This window comes from Miniopterus natalensis, chromosome 1 (assembly GCF_054644295.1).
Source record: "Miniopterus natalensis isolate mMinNat1 chromosome 1, mMinNat1.hap1, whole genome shotgun sequence".
Taxonomy (NCBI): domain Eukaryota; kingdom Metazoa; phylum Chordata; class Mammalia; order Chiroptera; family Miniopteridae; genus Miniopterus; species Miniopterus natalensis.
Genome location: NC_142081.1, coordinates 71,344,475 through 71,362,987, shown reverse-complemented (window position 1 = coordinate 71,362,987; position 18,513 = coordinate 71,344,475). Strand labels below are relative to the sequence as shown.

The 18,513-nt window shown below is 33.0% G+C and overlaps 1 protein-coding gene across 3 annotated transcripts in view; it reads left to right on the top strand.

The window, feature by feature from the left end:
- The window catches only part of NOVA1 (NOVA alternative splicing regulator 1), a 145,423-nt gene that overhangs the window by 10,373 nt on the left and 116,537 nt on the right, over nt 1-18,513 (top strand). The window lies entirely within an intron of this gene.

The window sequence follows — 18,513 nt, the reverse complement described above, 5'->3', positions numbered from 1 at the left end:
TTTTTTAGTATGAAATCTGTCTAGAATCTTTTTTCTTGTTAATTATTGTGTGTATTTATCAGATGCTTCTAGGAGCCCAGATGTAGGCAGCTCTTTGGTGATTATAACTTAGAATTATTACAAAACATACTTTCTTTGTAAAGGAATATGGGCTGTTTTGCTGTACCGTAAAAAGTTGTTCTTTTATTGTTATTGCCTTCTTGAGTTTTGTTTTCAAATTTTCATGTTATATGGCATCTCTGTCAAAGACCTAGTGAGGACACTTAGGAGTAGTGAAGAGGCTTTCCTTTTAAAGGGATTGGAAAATCATGTGAACTAGATGAATGGAATGGGGCTTAGATATTATCTCTTCCAGAATATTCATTTAGCAGTTGAGAAAACCAAGATAGGAAGAGCTTATGTGATGTATGCCAATAATTTTCCTGTGACCTTTAAATATGTTTTCTGAATTTGTGATACTATTGTAGTAGGTATTTGCCTCTCTTTGTTTTGCTGGTGTTCATAACAGTTGGTTTTAAAAGAAGAAAATATTATGATTAAAAAATAAGCATGAAGCTAGTTGTAAGACAATCTAAATAAAAATGAAGATACATAATAATTATTCATTTAAGTACATCACTATTTTCTCTTTTTTTGTCTGCGCATTTCATTACATTGATCCACTTTTCATTTCATTTGAATTACGATGTTGTTTCCATTTTTTTTATAGGTTTAAGGGCTACTTTCTAATATGATTATAAAAGTATTTAATGTGATTTCGAAGATGTTTTTCCATCACAGTTTTAAATTAAAACAAAAAATCTTTTGCTATTGTTAGTTGAAAAACTGAGTTAAGCTCCATCAGTGTGAAAGACTTTATACCCTCCTTCATGCCTGCTGCTGTGTCTGCAGCATCTAGCCCTGTTTAAATGAATGTATGGATGAATGAATTAATGACCAATTTGAGGCTGCTTCTGTGAAGGGCTCATGCAATATCATTACTATGGATGCAGAAGGCAGTCCATCTTATTTTTTCATTATATTTCTAGGTTTTTTTTTGATGGTGTGTTTGTGCGTATAAAATCTGTATTTTAGGTAAATGAACTAATGAGTTAAAAAATGCAGACAAACTAAAAAATGCTAAGGCGTGTCCATAGAAGTGTTAGGACAAGTATAGGCCAAGTATCGAGGAAGAAAGAGTGTGGAGTAAGGTAGGGGAATTTTGCTTTCTATTTAGATGTCCGTTTGAAGAAAACTGAGAGTTAAGGAGAGTACTCCAACATGAAGATCACTTTTAAAATGTTCTGTCTTAGGAACATGGGCTTGATTAATATTTATTAATGAAGTAATTAAAAGTACCTTCATTACAAGATTTAATAGTATATCATGTTATAGTTTACTTGCTGCCACATGGGTACTTGTGCAGTAAGAAACAGAACCTACTGATGACTTTTCTTGAGATACCTTGAAAATCAAAAATTACTTATTACAGAATTAAAGTTACATTATTTTAATATTTTCTTCCCACCTGTAGTGGGGAAGTTAACATGTATCAGTACATTATGACTTTTAGAAACTGAACTAAGGAAAAAAGTATACCAGCTCTAGAGTAGAGTGGAATTTATTTGCTTAGAATTTGACTAACTTGAATTTCATGGTATGTGTTTCTTTATTTGAACTTAAAAGTTATTGAATTGGGCTACCTCAGAGTCTTTTTAGTACCATTTTAAACAGTTAAAACTTATAGAAATGCATGAAATGCTAGTGTTTTTCCTGTATTAATAAGCACATTGTTTAATTTTTGCTTTAATAAAGCAATGAACTCCACCCCTGCAGCACTCTTGGGGAGTCCCACATTCTGAAGGAGTACTCACTGACTGACTGACTGAATAAATAAATATTCTTTTAAAATATAAAGCAGTGAGCCGTCCAATATTTGATAGATAAGTTGATTTGTTATCGTGCTAGTCCCCTACATCTTAATAAATTCTCACTTATATTTTTAAAAGCTGGTTGAGAATAGTGGATTAAAATAACTCTTAGTGTTTCCTTACCTGGCTGCTTCCCCTCCCCTTCCCTACAACCATGGCCAGATTTTAACATCTTTATGGACCTTTATGTGCTACCTTTGTGGTTAGAACTAAGTGTAAAATGCTCTGAAGATCTTTCTCTTAAACAAGGGAGTGATAAATAACAGATGAATCCTGGTTATAATAAAATTTGATACTTATATAATTATATCTAGAAGTTGAAACTACCTATTTCAGTGGCAGGATCTTGAGAGAAGAGAGTACACTTCAAAGAAGACTTCAGAAGAAAGCTGACAGGGTTTGAGGGTGGAATTTTAATATGCTGCCTGGACAAGAGTAGAAGGTCATTTGAAGCAGGGAGATAAAATGTATAGTAATGGAGATATGAAAAAGTCCTTGTATATTCAGGGCTCCAAAATTAGTTCGGCATTACTGGGATAAAAAGTGGTTATTGCCGTAGGGGGAGAGTGGGGATAGAGAGATACTTGTGCAAGTAAGAGATAATGTATTACATATGAAAAAGAAAAAAGTCTGATTGAAAAATATTCATCTTGGAGATATTCATTAGCAAGATTTATTTTAAAGAAAAAGTACATCTGCATATCTATAAAATGACTGACAGTAGTACTGTAATTAAAATATATGTATAATTTGTATAAATATAAATAGTGACACTTGCACTTTGGAGGAAGGATTGACCTAGTTATCTAAAAACAGAGTTGAGTTGTAGGTTGAGGAGTCTGGCTTTCTGCTAAGGCAATATAAGTAGAATTAAAGAGAAGACTAATTTATTTTAGAGAGGAAAAGATTAAGGGCAACTAGGAATGCAGAAAAAGATGTTAAGAAATATAAGAGCTATCTCTTATTAAGAAAGTATGTGCCAAGTATAGAAGAAAAAAAAGCATGGAGACCTAGGAAGGACAGATGTCAGTGAAGAATGTTTTGCTGTAATCAGGACAGATCTGGAGATAAAAATCTGTTTTTGACATTTGTTCACTTTTACACATCCTGTTGTCTATTAGGAGGCTTTAAAGTTAGTGACTTGATGGTTTCTTTTACTAGTTTTAGTTTACTTTTGATTAATAGCTGTTTAAATCATATATCTGATCACATTTGTCTTATTTCTTTAGTTATATGAATATGTAGGCCTTTCTAGCTCTCTTGCCATCTGAAGAGATATATTTTCAGTTTGATGAAAATTGGTGATTTGCACAACGTATATGTTTCTTTATGTGTGAATTTGATGCTGTTCAAACACTAAAGTTTTATTATGTGATAGAAATATTGGTAGAGGTTATGTCAGTGAAAATGAAAATTGAGACTTATTGGTGGATTCTTTGTTATGTAATTATTTTGTTTGGAGTTTCAGCTGATTATTGAGATTCAATAGGATTCCCCATCACTGATAAATATTTTAATAGTCTTCAAATTCAGATGAATTAAAAAAATTCTTTGAAAAATATGGCACTGATTTTTTCTTCTAGAAAATGAGATTAAAACCTATCTGACATTTTATACTGATTTATGCAATTATTAGCTAGTTGTATAGAGAAACATTAAAAAATTGACAGCCATAGTGACATTAAGTACCAGATGGTGATTTGAAATAAAAATATTCACTGTATAGTCCTTATTGAAGTGCTCATAATTTAATAATACCAGTTGTATAACTCAAAGGAAGCATAAGCAAAGCCTCATTGTCTTTATTGATAAGCATATCATGGTATGATATTATGGTTCATTTTTGAAAATTTTTAATTACAGTTTACATTCAATGTTATTTTGTATTAGTTTTACATGTACAGCATAGTGGTTAGACAGTTATATACTTTACAAAGTGGTTCCCCCAGTATTTCCCGTACCAACCTGGTGCCATACATAGTTATCACAATATTATTGACTATATTCCCTATGCTATACTTTACATCCTTGTGACTGTTTTGTAACTAACAATTTGTAATTCTTAATCTTTTCACCTCTTTCACCCAGTCCCCCAGCCTCTCTCCCCTGGGAACCACCAGTCTGTTCTCTTGTGTCTATGAGTCTGTTTCAATTTTGTCTATTTGTTTATTTTGTTCATGACTTGTTCTTAAAGGGATTAATATAGGTAAGATGACTGCATACATTTTTTGCATAGCCAATAAAATTCAGTTCTATTTTGAAGAAATTTGGAGTTTGTGAAGTTCTTCAAAGTAACATTTGTTTAATTTTAACAAATTTTATGAATTCTGCCTTTAAAATGCTATTCTATTTTTTTATTTACGCCGTTTCAATTGAAAATTTCCAGCTTTCTTTGCAGTAATATTTTAATTTTATTTTTCTGAAGTGTTTACCTATTCTGTTTAAGAAAGGTATGGTCCTCTTAAAGCTTTATCACATTTTTACTTACAATGATATACTTGACATCTTATTTAAAAGCTAGAATGACTCTTGATATGGAAACACAAACTGTGATAGTAAACTAGATATGCCATATGTGGCAGTTTAGGTTGGCATGTATCTCAAATGGCATGTTTTATGTACTGTATTACTAATATTAGTAATCTTACAGTGGAAGACTGCTATTTTTATTGTATAGCCTCATGCTAGTGGACTTAGATTCTGACAGACAGACCTTTTACTTTATAAATCCCTGTTTTTACCTCTTACAAGGCTGTTGAAATTATCTATACGGGATCTATCTTATAACTGACTTTTTTTCTGAAGTTTGTGAAAATGAGAACTTTATGAATATATAGTTAGATAATTATGAATGTGAATAGTAACCATATTTATTCAGTTTTTATTAATGCTAATAGATTTGGTAGGCCAAAGTGGTTTCGTAAAATAAATAATTAAGAATAGAAATCAGTATTTTTATTTTTAGTAAATGTGCATATGTTGTTAGGAAAAACTTTGAGGTTCTATAGTCTTGGCAGTAAAGCCATTTAAAGCAACCCACAATCGCCCTGCTGGGTGTGGCTCAGCGGTTGAACATTGACCTAGGATCCAGGAGATCGCAGTCCGATTCGGTCCAATTCGGTCTGATTCCGTCAGGGCACATGCCCGGGTTTCGGGCTCCATCCCCAGTCAGGGGCGTGCAGGAGGCAGCCGATCAATGACTCTTTCATCATTAATGTTTCTATCTCTCTCTCCCTCTCCTTTCCTCTCTCTGAAATCAATAAAAATATATTAAAAAAAAAAATAGAAACTGCAATGTGAAAGGGATAATTTAGGTAATTTAAAGGGATAAATAATGTAGGTAAGGACTATATACATTTTTAACTACTTAAAATATGTAGAAAAAATATGATTCTGAGGAAAATTTTGAAGAAATTTTGGGTTTGGGAAATGTTTCAAGTAACAGTTATCTAAATCCGGTATCTTTTGAAGAGCCAGGTTCTGAATTTCTTTATGTGCATATTTAAACTATATTACTGTTAGTGGGTAAAGTGATGATCTTTTTAAAAGTCTAAAACCATATAACTAAAAGTTACTTAATATTAGTCACAGCTTAATTAGATCTTACATTCCTATTATTTTAGTTCTTTTTTAAAATTTTTAAAAAATTGTAATTTAATTTTTTTTTGGTTAATCCTCACCAAAAAATATTTTTTCATTTTCAGAGACAGGAGGGGGGGTGGAGGGTGGAGTGGGGGGTGGGAAACATCGAAGATCGCAGGTGGATGCCTGCACACACTCCCACCTGGGTGGGGATTGAACCCGAGCACCATGAGCAGACCAACACTGCAACCACTGTGAAACACTAGCCAGGGCTATTTTAATTCTTAAAATGTTAATGTAGACAGAAATTTTTATTTCTTTTTTTTAATATGTTTCTATTGATTTTAGAAAGGAAGGGAGAAGAGGAGAGAGATAGAGAAACATCAATGATGAGAGTCATTGATCAGCTGGCCCCTGCATTCGCCCTACTGGGGATGGAGCCTATGACCGGAGTATGTGCCCTGACCGGGAATCGGACTGTGACCTCCTGGTTCATAGGTTGACATTCAACCACTGAGAATGCTGGCCAGGCTTTTTTTTTTTTTTTTTTTTTTTTGAGAAATAAAAGACAGTAAGAGTTAAAAATTACTGGTATGATAGCAAGTTAGTGATGAACCAGTTGTTTACTATTATTCTGTAACTCTTTACATCAGACTACTTATAAATTTTAATTCAGAAATATAATATTACAGATTTAGTTAAGAGTCACTGAACTGTCATGTTGTTCCATCACTATATTTTTGATGGGTTGGTAATTTTTTTCTCCTATTCATATGAAAATACTACAAATTTATTTTTGCCAAGGAAAGCAAGACTGTAATAGTTAAGCAAAATGGAATAATAAAAACAAGTTTTCTGTCCTGACCTGACCCCTGTAACACAGAACCTTGATATCATGTATGTATTTTTGCATCTTCATATTTATATTAGATTTCTAAGATAGTTTGAAATTTTGCCTTATTTATGAGATTAATTTATTTACATGAAATTATTTAATATTCTTCAATTAGCACTGTAATATTTGTCTTTCACTTTTTAAGTTATATATAACCACAACTCTAGAGATTTTTAAATTATAGACTTGAGGTTAGCAAGGTCTAGTCAAATCACTATGATAGTACCTACTATAATCAAAATTTTTATCAGGAAAATATGCTTTGGATATTACACAGTGAGGTTCATTAAGAAATTATCAAGTCAGTTCAGTACTTTGTAATGCCTTCTGGAGATGTGAGATGGAATACAAGATTCCCAGAGAATGTGGTATCAGACAACGGAGTTTAAATCCAAACTCTGTCACTTATTAGATGTATGACTTTGCTCAAATAATTTCATCTTTTTAGACCTCTAATTTTCTCATCTGTGTAATGGGGGATATTAGTACCTCTTGCATAGTTATAAGTTGTTGGTCTAGGTATCACAAAAGGAAAAATGTAAAAGCATGTCACATAATACCTGATGTATAATAAACATTTTATGACACTATTTTTTATTTTCTTTTCCCCATGTTTGTTGATGTAATAATACAAAATTTACAGCAGAGATTTTAATGTAAAATAAATTACATTAATGTGGTCCTAAAAGGAAAAGATTGTTGTAAGGATCCTTTTGAAAAATTTTTTTCTCACAATTGATTGTTACAAAAACACAGGCTATGCAGAGAAAGTTAAAGCTAATCTCTCCTCATCCCAGTCCTTTAAGACAAGTAATATAAATAATCTGGTACATACTCTTTTAAACTTTATAAATGCCTTTTTATATAGACTCATATTTTTAGCATATAATTACAAGTGATGTCGTTATGTATAGGGATGAGTTTTCAGCAAATCACCTCTCTTGTTTAATGGATCTGTAGAGTTTCTAGATACTTTAAGGTGCCCTTCCAATCTGAGCTGTGTAAATACTTTTACTTGCATAGCCTAAAAATGTAGTCTATGATACCCTTGAAGATAGGCAGAGCTTTGTTTGTAGGGGCATGAATTTATAATATTGAAGTGTATTATAATCTCATGTAAGCATATAGGCTTATTTGTATTAAGACTCAAGACACGTAAGACTTCTGAAAATCCTTTCCATAATAGTCAAAAAGAAAGTCATAGTGTATTAAATGATGAGCCTAGATGTTTAATAATAGAGGTAATGATTCATAAAGCTTGTTTTTCAGCTTTTTTTTAATCTTAAATTTTTTTTTTAATTGCTTTGTGAGGGCCTTGTTTCTGCAACTTCCATGGAAGGTCCAAGAAAATTTAATGGTGTAGTTTTACTAAGAGTATCTTTTAAGTGTCATGGTTTATTACATCCTGTTCCTTAAGTATTCCTGTTTTCTAGGAATCATCACAAAAATTTTTGATTGCCATTATGGTGAAATTGTTTTTTATGATATGTCTATATTGTGTTATAATTAGTGTATAAACAATGCTGTATTCAGATGCCATAGATAGTAAAGTAAATATTATTTATGTATTAAATATTTAAGATTCATCTAATATAGCAAGAAAAACTATATATATGATTTTGTTTTGTGTGAATGTGCCTTAAGGATAATAAATGTAATTAAGATCATACTGATTCTGGGGCTGATCTGTGGAAAAAATAAAATCTGAGTGAATATCTGTCATAGTATAGAGTAAATTCAATGTTATGTTTAGAATGTTTCACTTTTGAATATATAAGAATACTAAGTGCCATAGGAAAAAAATAAAGTGAGAAACTTTGCCAAAGTTCACTTAATTCCAGAATGATTAAGTACTATGGGCCTAATCTTTAGAGTAATGGATTTATTCTTGGAGATTGAGAACCTGTAGAGATTAGTGTTCGAAGTCTGATTGGTATGACAGTAATATTGGAAGTTGGTAGTTTATAGAAGAGGAATCTATATTAGTCTAGGGTAGAGGTTTATCTTTGTTTATAATAGTGTATGGTTTTGGAAAGTAGAGAAATTTGAAATAGGCTGTGAATGCTGAAAATAACCTTAACTTTCTTCTCACTTATAGTAGTTTCACTTTTCTTTGGAACTAAGGCAGTAGGCTATACAATATATAATTAAAGTATCAATTCCAAAACGGAGTCCTCTTATCCTGGTCGATTATTTTATGTCCTATTTCACTGAGAAAATAAAATTAAAGGAAATTTTATAAGCTCCCACCACCAGATTTAGCCACCTAACTACATCAGCACCTATCCAATATATATTTTCTTTTATTATTTTAATAAACTTTCCCTGCTCCTAGCAAAGGCCATTCCTCTATTTTTATTCTAGATCTTATTCTCTCTTAGCTACTCACATATCTTTGGGGAATATTTTCTTCTTCTTTTTTTTTTTTTTTTAACATTATCTGTTTTTCCCACTTTATTTTCTTTCAGCCTACAAATATCCTATTATTTCTCCAATGTTAAATGACATTTTCTCATCTCATTTTCTGTTCCAATTACCATGCAAATAACAGTAAAATGCTTCAAACTAGTTGTCTATACTTGTGCTGTCCCTAGTTCCTCTCCTATTTTTTTTTTTAAAGCCTTTCCAGTTAGGATTTTGACTCCAGCCTTCCAGTAAAACTGCTCTTGTCAGGGCCTGGTGTCTTCAGTGATGATAATTCAGTGGTCAGTTCTCAGTTCTTATCTTTCTGTACCAGTCAGCAGCAGTTGACAGTTATCGCTGTCTGTATGAAACATTTCACTTTACCTTCAGCACACACCTACCTCACTGATTGCAGCCTCAAGTTTCCTTTGCTGGTTTCTCCCCATTTCCCTGAACTCAGTCATCGAGCCATTCTCTTCTTTGTAGTATACGTGCTTACTCCCTTGGTGATCCCATCCGGTATCATGGCTTTAAGTAGCCATCTGTTCTTTAATGACTACCAAATGTTTATGTCCATCTCGGATTTTCACCTGAATGCCAGACTGATGATGCATGTGCCTACTTGATATCACTTGTATGTCTAAGAAGTGGGTTAGAATTAAATATGATTTTAAATATTCTGATATTTCTGTCGTATTCCCAAATCTACTTCTCCCACAATCATCTCCATCTTAATTGGAGTTTCATCCTCCCAGTTTCTAAGACCAAAATTCTTGGAGTCATTCTTACCTTCTCTTTCTATCAGACTTCACACCTAATCTGTTATAATTTTGATTATGTTCAAGATATTTGCCTTAAATGAAAGCCAGTGTCAAAACCAAGTAAATGTTGCAAAAATGCAATCTGCTTTGATTAGCCAAGTAAAGAATTAACCAACCAAAGATGTGGTTGATTGTGAATTCATTGTTAAAACTCTGAAATGCTAGAGTTCATGCTTAATTTTGTTACAGGGAAATCTATAGGAAAGAATCTGTATTCTATGGAATATCAGTATCAATACACCCATTATAGTAGCATAAATATTTTTATACCTGTGAGAATTGATTTTTAAAGAATAAATATGAAGCAGTTGGAGGAAGAAAATTCTAAATAATACCAGTTCGTTGGACTATAAAAAATTAAATCTATTTATCTTTGAGGATGCAGTCAGCTTAAAATGTAAACCATGTTAGGTGATATTTGTATACACTGAATGATAAATATGTACTCAACCATTTGGAATATTGTGCTCAGCAAAACTTCATCTTTTTGAGGATTACACCTTAAAGAAATTACACATGTAGAAAAAAAGAAGTTATTCAAGTGGTAATTGTTTTTCTGTAAAATATTTTGGGATGTTTTTATGCTCATCAACCAACTGAGAATGTCCTCATTGTATTGCCTATAAAAAATTATTCTAGTTCATGGATTTTATTTCTCTCTTTAATTTAAATCAGTTTTTACTTTACTATTTTATTTTGTCTTTTCATTCTGTACTCAGTTATTAAAGGAAATTGTATTATTTTTACACAAAGGCAGAAAAAATAATTGAGTTTTCATAGAGCCAATATAATATTTTTAATTAAATAATTATGTAATAACAATTTTGACTTCTGATCATACATTTTATTGGTACATCTTACTAGCAAAAGACATTTGCTCTCTGGAAATAATCTGCTAGAATAAGACAAAATAAATCTGTACACTTGTCAGTATTAAATGATACAGTAGAGGAACTTCGTTAGTCACTTTTGTAAAAAGGAAAATTTTGGTGGTTATGGTTTCCTGGATTATAGGGGAAAGAACGTATAAGTATTCATTTGGTTTGATTTTTAAGTTTAACAGTGAAATTTAATTTTGTGCCTCAAAATTATAGCTTAAAATTTGTGACTTAAGACATTTTAATTTTGCATTCTTCTTAATTACGTATTTCTTTCTCAGATCATACCTTAGTATTGCTGCTCATTTGTGTGAGATAAGTTTGCACACTACTCTTATGTATTTTGGAAATGCCTATATTGTACTATTTTTACACAGCTGATCGAGGCAGATTCTATACTGACTCCAAAGACCAGAGTCTTTTTATCATGTCACTATATGCAAAAAATTCCTTGGACTAATGCTAATTTTCCCATATTTGACTTCTTTTTAAAGTTTCTTGTGTTGGAATTTTATTTTTAAAGTGTTATCATGTGTACTTAAATCATGTGTATTTCTGTGTATTCAAATCATGCTTTTTAATTTTCATCCTTTTAAATAGCTTTAAAATGTGTCTACATAAGCAATTATAATATTTAGACTAGTATCATTTAATAAAAGTTAAATATGAGTATGAAATATAAATTTGGAATTTTAACATATTTCACGATTAGTGATTTTTCATGTTGTTTCTTTAAATTTGGTGTTAACCACATTAAATATCTTCAGTTTTTCTAACATTTATTTATCCATGTTTTGAGCGAGCAAATATTTATTAAATATGTATTATATACTGGGCATTTTGGTATGTACAGAGATGCAAAGATACTTAAGACCAAATCTCTTCTCAGTGAAAAAAAAATGAAGCTGGAGAGTCCGGCAGGCAAGGAAGGGCTAGGTTATGGAGGGTTTTTTGCTCTGTGTCAAGTAATTTGGACATTTACTTGTCTTAAATCGGATTATATTCAATATGTTTAAAAGACTTTGTAAATATTCAGTTGTGATAGTTCTACTTCAAGAACCAAGACTTGTTCCCTGGCCGGTGTGGCTCAGTGGTAGTTAGCCAACGTACCTGAAGGATCATGGGTTCGATTTCTGGGCAAGGACAGGTATCTGGGTTGCAGGTTTGACCTGGCCCCATTTGAGGTGCGTGTGGGATGTGTCTCACATTGATGTTTCTTGCTCTTCCCCCCACTCCCTCCCTCCCACCACTCTCTCTAAGAAATATCAGTGGGGAAAAAAATGTCCTAACATGGGGATTAACCAAAAAAAAAAAAAAAAAGAAAGAAATAACCAAAACTTGTAAATGGTAGGGGTTTTTACAGTTTTCAGAGAATTATTTACTTGAATTTACCTAGAAGATATTTCACAATATAGTTGAGTTTTTAATATAAAAAACCATCATGTATGGGGTAGCTGGTTAACTTTTAAAATTTGAAGTTATTAAAGTAAGTGACAATTTTCTGATAACATTTTTCAGTTTTAATGTAAGTGACCATTAATTTATGTGGCTGTTTAAAGTTGGGACCCAAAGCTGTTTGCTGTAAGATATTGTTTTACCTTAAGACCCCATTAAAGAGAAGGGTATATGCAGAAACTCACAGAATTAATTGATTTTAAATTAAGACTGAATGATATTTACAAAGTAGCAATGAAGGTGTTATAATCTGTGCTGATCATATCATTACTATTTTACTTTTTTCAATTTTGTGATATTTATATTTTTGCAAATCTTTAAAAATGTGTATTCTTTGCTTTCTTGAACAATCAGCATTTAAAATATAAATGTAAGCTCTGATGTAGCTCAGCCTCATGTTTTTATTACCATCCACTTTATGTAGTTTTGCTCTGTGGTTGCTGAGCATCCCTAGATAAAAGACTAAATTGGGTCAATTGATTCTACTACTCGGCCCAACATATATTTTCAGTTGAGCCACCTCTAAATATTATCCTTTTGTTTATCTCCATTTAGCTCTCTATCCTTTGCCTACTTTTCAAACATCTTTCATCTTTTTCAGCCTAGAAACTCACCTCGAACTCATCCATACTGTATAAATGAACTTGCTTCATGGTTTCCATCAACTTCTTTTATAGTACTTCAAAATACTCTGTAATTTCACCTTTAATCCTTGTCTGCATCTCCAGAGACGGACTTCTCTCTTCTATTTTGTGGCTCTCATTTATTCTGCTTCCTTTTACTTTTTGCAGACTCTTGTTTTATTATGTCATTCTTTTGGATCTCACTATTTTTCTAAGTAGATCCTTCTGTTTGGCTTAGAAACGTATTCACTTCTATTTATCTTAAATTATAAAAGACTAAATTTTTTCTTTGATTCTGATAATTCTTTTATGGTCACTGTCTCTCTCCCTTCCCATAATCATTAAATTTCTTGAAAGGATAATCTGTATACTGACTTCCCTCCCTCCCCCCCCTTTCTGTATTCTGCTGCCCCTGAAGTTATTCAACGCTCTTAAAGGTCATTGATATCCTCTCAGTTCCTTAACTCACGTAACTAACTTTCAGTCATCTAGTCATCACATACTTGGTTGTGTTCATGTATTAACCCCTCTTGAACACACACACACCACGATTCCTATGTGCCATTAAGGTTTCAACCTTCATATTTTATCATTTAGGAAGTTGTTCCTGATCACCTAAATCTCATTAAGCTGCCCTTCCTTTGTGCTCGTGCAGCATTCCCTACTTCTCACCTTTATTCGAATTGTCTAGCACAGTGGACGTTAACTTCATGACAGTGAAGACCATGGCAGCCTTGTTTACACTGTATCCATAGTGCTTAACGTAGGGCCTTCTGCATAGTAGGCGCACAGTGTGTATCTCACACACGTGAATAAATGAGTAGATGAATAACTCAGAGCGTCAAAACTATTTATTTTAATAATTTATAAACATGCCTTTTTTGTTTTCTGTTGCAGTTACTGGTACCAGTTGCTTTCAAGTTACCCAGTTAGAAAAACTAGTTGTCTTCGATCTTGTGCTCTTCTGTAATCTTTTTCTTCTCTCTCCAGCTGTTGCCAGTTCTTGTCTGTCTTACCCACGAGTTGTGCCTTGAATCAGTACTCCTTTTTATGTTCTTGCTGTTTTTCTTCACCATCAGATGTTTAACCTGCAGCTGTGCTCAGTATCGACTCTGCCAGGGTAACAGGGAATCGTATCTTGGCATGTTCCATAGCTTCCCATTTATCTTTGGTCTTTCAAAACCCCCTCCAGTCTAGTGTAATAAGAAATTTGAATCTCATATATGATTTAAAGTTCTACCCTAGCACTAGTCAGGCTTTGGCCCTGGGAACTTGAGGGTGGTATGGTCTAGTCTTTCTCTGTCTTTCTCTCTTTAGATTTCAGTGGGACCTGGATTGATGCTGAGGTACCTCGCCCCCCCCCCCCCCCAATTCTGGTTCTAGCTCCTTTAAGTTTAGGGTCTGGATGGAAAGAAGAAACAGGAAGAACTTTATTTTTACTTAAGTAGGCTTATGATTTTAATATTCTATTGAGTTTTGCTGCCTCTGCAACTTACACTGACTAGCCATATAATGCTGCCTTTTACGTCGCAGGTGTCTAAGTGGTGGTTTTCTCATAGGGTACATTTATTGAATCTGCGAAGAGTTCTACTGGGGTCTCCTACTGCCCATTTAACTTACTGTGAGATATCCTTGATGAACTTTCTTTCAGGCCTTCTATTTTCTGGCCACTTGGGCATTGTCTGATATCTACGCATTCATCTGAGCAGGAGGAAAAAGGCAGTCTTTCCTTGTGAGTGTACTCAGTAGGTAGAGATCACCCTTTTGTCTTGCAGCACCACAGGGGAGGGGGGTGCTCGCAAAAGAGCAACTGTCTACCCTCAGTTGTTTTCAGTTCTCTTCAAAATGTGAGTATACTTCAGAATGTGAGTATATTCTCATCTCTGGGTTCCAGCTTCTAAACCCCAGGCAATAGGAAAAGTACCATTAATCATCCTCTTACATGTATACCAAAATCTTTTAATCTGTATTTAGTCTCTAAGCCAAAATAACATTACCAATCATTGCTCGTAAGCCAGGAAAAGTACTTTTATTAGGAATATTTATAATCTAAAAAAGCACACACCACCCATTTTACAGAATTTGGGAAAATTAAACAAAGGAGAATACATTATAATACATTGATCTCAATAAAGTAAAGCCTGGGTTGGAATACTTTAAAAAGGCAAAGTGTCTGTATAATATCAAACTTATGGACTATCAGTTTCCACACATTACAGGATCATGACAGTGCTTCCTGAACAACCGAAAGAGGTGATTCAGGAAATAGAGGTATTTTACCTTTATGTGTTATATTTTAGGAACAGAATGCCTCTGGAACTTTTACCTATTCATATAAAATATATGAAGGTGTGTGTATATGTACAGACATACACATATATGTATGATATAGGTAATATGTGGTCCTTTTGCTTTTTATTGAATTTGTTTCGATGAGAAGTTTATCTTGATAACTTCAGTTTTGCCAGTGACAGTATTTTAGTGCTATAACCACAGTGATTGAGGATGGATTACTTTTATCAACTAAGTTTGTAAAAATTATTTAATAAATTTTATCTTTATTTGAGGAAGAGAAGAGCTTCCTCCTGTTATCCTTTCTGACATTTACTTCTGTAGATCCTTTAAGGTAAAGAACTAGGAATGGAAGATATAGAGTTATCCTTAAATAGCAAAAAACAATGAATTGTTGTTTAAGTATGTATTGAATCAGAACTTCAAAAATTATTTGGGCTTATTTCATTTATGGTACTGAAGGACAAGATCAACATGAGAAAGAGTATGCTGTTGAAGAAGTAAATACTTGAAACAATGTGGGACTAACTTTCCAACTAGAAAATCGCTTTAGGCTATGATCTCAAGTATATGGTAGTTGGAATTGGGTGAGATAATTATTTGTTATTAATAATATGCAAGTTTTGCATCTTCAATTTTGCCACTTTGAAGTTTTTGATAATTTGTATGTCTAGATCTGAGGCTTATCCAGTTACTTTCCATGATAAACAGAATTTTCGGGACAAAGACAACAAATGTGGTTGTGAGGAACACATGATTTTAAAAAATTATACTGGAAACATTCTTTAACATTCAAACATACTCTTATCCACTTCTCTGTCTTTGTTAATATTTTAATCTTCTGGTTGTCAAATATTTAATAAACTCATATTTGCTATTTTTTTCCATTTAATAAAAATGTGCTTTAAAGAGAAAAATGGGAAGAAATTAATTAAAACATAATATGATATTCTGTATGCAAGATACTTTGTTAGGTTCTTTAATTTCAGTTACTTTTAATTTCTATAAGTGCTATGTGGTTCTTTTTCCAATCTCTTTACTCTTATGTTTTTAAGTGTCTTTATTTTTGAAACATAGTAAGCATATGTATTTTGAACTTTGATAACTCTGCCATCTCTTGTTTTTGCTGGTTCTCACTCATGCAGCCATGCTTCCTTGTGTGTTTTGTAAGTTTTTTGTTCTTAGAAATGTATCTGAGGGAATTTTTTGAAACCTGGGATAAAGGTTGTTTTCTTTAGAATGGCTTCGCATTTATTTTTGTCAGATGCCAGTGGTCACTCCTAGTTGGAACAATTTGTAACTGAATTCTTAGTTTGAGGTTATTTGAACTACTGAGGTATGAATTCAGGCTGAAAACCTAGTTGAAGGTGGACTTGTAGGTATGAATTTCCAGAGATATTTTTTCTCCCAGCTTTCCAAATGTGTATTTTGGAGAAATTGTCAGAGAGTAAGAGGGTATTTCTGTTTCACTCTTATAATGACATTATGGCTCATTGGTATCAGGACTATTGTGGACTCTCGTACTAGGCTGTCCACCTTGGAGGCACTTTGTGCATTTTATCCAAATCCTTATGGTCAGGAAGATTAAAAGACAGAAGCACAGATTACCTTGGTTCATCAAATGTCTTCAAGATAAACACTCTCTAAAATGCTCTACTTATTCCTTTGGGTTTCTGCATTCACCTAGATCTTGACCTCAGTACTTATTACTGTCTTGCCAGCTAACAAAGTCCATTGAAGAATATTGTAATATTTTTTCTAATATATTTGGATGTTTCAGGCAGAAGGATCGGTCTGGTTATCTAGCTTACTATATTGCCAAACATAGAAGTATGCTAGGGTGTTTTTTTGTTTTTTGTTTTTTTTCCTTCTATGAAATATCTTACTTATTTCCCCCAGCTATTCTGGAAATTTACACATGTATTATAAGCATTTCAGAAATGAGGTAACCTGACCAAAGTCACGCAGTTGGTAAGTGAAAAAGATTGATCTATGTACCAGTCACTGCCCCCATGTGGGTTTAGATTCTTCATCTACAAATACTTGTTCCAAATAGCATTTATGATGTTGATCAATGGTGAAGGATATAAAGAAATAGAATCCTGAATTTGTTATTTTACTGTCTGCCAGGAGCTTTGAAAAAGAAGGTATAATAACAGTTACTACAGGGTAAACAGTAATTAGCAATAGGTGTTAAGAACAGGTAGGAAGTGTACCGAAGTGCACTGGGATTCCTTTTAAAGAAATAAAAAGGAAGAATATATTGTTTTGCCTAAATCTCTCCTTTTATCTCAGTATTATGTGTCTAGTTTTTCCCCAAGATCCCGGAAGTTCTTTCCTTATTGCCACTTTTTCCTTGACCTCTTTTACCAGTCTTAATATTTCTGTTGGGTTGAGATGTATCACCTAGTAAATATCAAGGATATTTACTGTTATCAACAGTTCAAAGAGCTTTATTGACTATCAAGTGAAAAGTTATTAAATTTTAAAAAAGCATTAGTACATCTTGAGCAAGAAAAAGATATATTTTTTAATGTTATCAGGTGTTTTGACTTTTGAGATAACTACTTCAGATTTAATAGATTTGAGAAAATGGAAAGTTAATGAAGCTGAAGAGTGGAAATGAAACAGGTATAAATAACCTTGTACAAATTAGAAGTTATCTTATTAACACTTTTCCAGGTTGGGTTACTCTAACCACTATGAAACTATTTCAGTCAAGCAAGACATGTAAATGTCATAGGAAATGCAAATAAGTAATTATAAATAAAATTTTCTGAAGTAATTTTTCGTGTACTTCATTAAAATTGATTAAAATTTAAACCAGAATTGTATTGAGCTTAATGTATTGGCTTTTGGATTAACTTGGCATGTTTTTGTGAATTTTATTGGGAGAGTTGAAGACAAGTGTTCTTTATGTTTGTTTGTTGTTGTTGTACGTTTCTTTGTTTTGTTTTTTTAATTAAACAGAACTGGTGGAAACCTAGAGGCATTGACAGTAGGGTGTGCAGAAGATTCAAGGGCCAAATCTTTCTTTTAATCCTTACCTGAGGACACTTTTTCCATTGCTTTTTCAGAGAGAGTGGATGGAGGGGAGAGAGAGAGAGAGACCTCGATGTGAGAGAGACACATCAATTGGCTGCCTCCTGCAGGAGCCCCTACGGGGGCCAAGGGTCGAGCCTGCAACCTACATATGTGCCCTTGGCCAGAATCGAACCTGGGACCCTTCAGTCCAGGGGCCGGCGCTCTATCCACTGGCCAGGGCTGAAGACAAGTATTTCTATAGGATATGAAGTGAATTATTTTTTTCCATATTTCAGATATTTATTGAGCTCATCATATATTAGAGGTTCTTCTAAGTACTGTTTAAGATTTATTCCCAGGTTCTAGTTTTAGGCAAGGGTAAGGAAAAATAGAGTGTCTGTCTAAGGATTGGGCTCTTAGGGAAGATTTTAAAAAGTAGTGCTTAGTCTTTTAAAAAGGTATATAAATGGATTTACTCTTTTTGCTTTGCTCTGATATATTTCTCTTACCATGATGATTTCTATTTTCCATAATTTTTGTTGATGATGGAAATTGCCAGTGTCAGTAAGAAGTACTAAGTTAGAAAGAAGAATGTGGTGGGTCCTGTTTCTCAGTGTCTTCTATTTTACT